Raw genomic sequence first — 2,500 nt, forward strand, 5'->3', positions numbered from 1 at the left:
TCTTTCCCTTTCCCTTTCCCTTTCCCTTTCTGTCTCCCTCTCCCTCCTTCCCTCCCCCACCCCCTCCTTCCCTCCCCCACCCCCTCCTTCCCTCCCTCCCCCCTCCTTACCCAGACGAACGCACACAACCTCCGGCGATGCGTTTGTTTGTTTCTTTCCTTCTCATTTCACGATAAGGATCTAGTGCAGGAGCGGTTGACGTGGCCCGGATGCCTTAGATTTACGCGGTTAACAATGGCGCCGAGATATTCCTTTATTTTATCATTTGTTTATTCACTTGCTTGTCTGTTTGCTTTTTGCATTCATGTGTTTATTCACTTGTCTATTCACTTCTTTCTTTATTTTGCTGTTTGTTTATTCCCTTGCTCACTAATTCGTCTGTTCATTTGTATGAGACGATATTTTTTGTTTATTATACATCTGCTTCTCCATTTATGCCTATTCATTCATTTATTCATCTATTTATCTAGTTATCTATTCTTTTATTCCTGTATTCATTCCTCCACGAAGTGTCTAATATACTTTTGCTTACACATTTCTTCATTTTCTTTATCATTAACTGTTTTTGTTTGTTTATGTGTGTTTGTTTCTATGTCTATTTTTTGTTTATTTTTTTGTTTATTCACTTATTTACATACTTATCCATTCATCGATTCATTAATCTGTTTATTGATTATCACATTTGACTGATTGCGTATCTATTTATCAATATATTCGCGTCCGCATTTGTATCTTCATTTGTTAATTTATTTAGTTACGAATAAAACTAAGATACAATTTCAATCATAGATGGTATTTAAGAAACAAACAGATAAATGAAACAGATAGATCTAAAAAAAAAAAAAAAAAAAAAAAAAAAAAAAAAAAAAATCGAATCAAAATATTAAAAAAAAAATAAAAAAAAGAGATTAATTGGGGGGGGGGTTAAAATGCCCCACGTTGATAAGAATCCGCCGTAAATCCCCATTTTAAAATAATAATCGTTTCAATTTCTTTGTCTGATAATGTCGTTGGGATTAATCTTCGATGGATTTAAGAGGGGAAAGGGAAGAGGCGAGGGAATGGGAGAAGAAGGAAAGGGAAGAGGCGAGGGAATGGGAGAAGAAGGAAGGGGAAGAGGCGAGGGAATGGGAGAAGAAGGAAAGGGAAGAGGCGAGGGAATGAGAGAAGAAGGAAAGGGAAGAGGCGAGGGAATGGGAGAAGAAGGAAAGGGAAGAGGCGAGGGAATGGGGGAAGAAGGAAAGGGAAGAGGCGAGGGAATGAGAGAAGAAGGAAGGGGAAGAGGCGAGGGAATGGGAGAAGAAGGAAAGGGAAGAGGCGAGGGAATGGGGGAAGAAGGAAAGGGAAGAGGCGAGGGAATGGGAGAAGAAGGAAAGGGAAGAGGCGAGAGAATGAGAGAAGAAGGAAAGGAATAAGGGGGGAAACAAAGGAAGTAAAAGAGGGTTGAGAAACGGATGGAGGGAAGAGGAGGGTAAAAAAAGAGTGGGGGAGGAGAGAAGGAAGGAGAGATATGGAGCGTGAGAGGGTGGGGAAGGAGACACAGGGGATGGGGGAGAGTGGGGGAGGAGAGAAGGAAGGAGAGATAGGGAGCGTGAGAGGGTGGGGAAGGAGACACAGGGGATGGGGGAGAAGAGAGGGAGGGAGAGGAAGAAAGAGTGAATGAAAGAAAAGGGGGGAGGGGAAGACAGGGAGAGAGAGACAGAGAGGGAGAAAGAGGGGGGGAGGCGGGATAAGGAAGGGAAGGCAGAGAGATACAGAGAGAGAGACAGAGACAGAGACAGAGACACACTGAGAGATATAAAAAAACAAACAAAAAAAACACACCCAAACAAACATACAGACAGACAAACCTACAGACAGACAAACAGACAAGCCCAACATCTGGATTCGCCGATTTCTGCATTGGAGTCAGTTTGCGACGGAATTCGTCCCTCGCGTCGGCCGGGGAGAAGGGGTTCGACGCTGTCATCATACAGTCATTCAGTCATGCGCCCGAGCCATATATCATGCGGGTCAGCTTAATCAGGAAATACTAATAAGCGGTGGTCAAGGCTAAATGCGTTATATCAGATGATCTGATTAAGGTGGAAGTGGTGGAGGAGGAGGAAGAGTGTGGAGGAGGTGGATAAGGTGGAGGAGGTGGAGGAGGAGGTGGAAGAGGGGGAGGGAGAGGCGAAAGAAGTTGAAGAGGTAGAAATAGAAGAAGTAGAAAAGGAAAGGGAAAAATGAAGGAGGTGGAGGTCTTGGAAGAGGTGAACGATTTGAAAGAGACCGAAGAAGTGGAAGAAGTGTAAGGCGCAGAAGACGCAGAAGAAGTGGAAGAGGTGGAGGGGTATAAGGCGCAGAGGAGGTGACAGAAGTGGAAAATGAGGACGTCGTCATGGTGAAGCAAACTCGGAGACAAAAAAACAAATAATCTCACAGCATTGTGTAGCGATGACTACGAAAAACAACCTATTCAGTTAGAGAGAAACAAGAGGTTCTCTACAAAAGATCTCGC

The sequence above is a fragment of the Penaeus chinensis genome, chromosome 14 (genome assembly GCF_019202785.1).
Source record: "Penaeus chinensis breed Huanghai No. 1 chromosome 14, ASM1920278v2, whole genome shotgun sequence".
In the NCBI taxonomy this organism is placed as follows: Eukaryota; Metazoa; Arthropoda; class Malacostraca; order Decapoda; family Penaeidae; genus Penaeus; species Penaeus chinensis.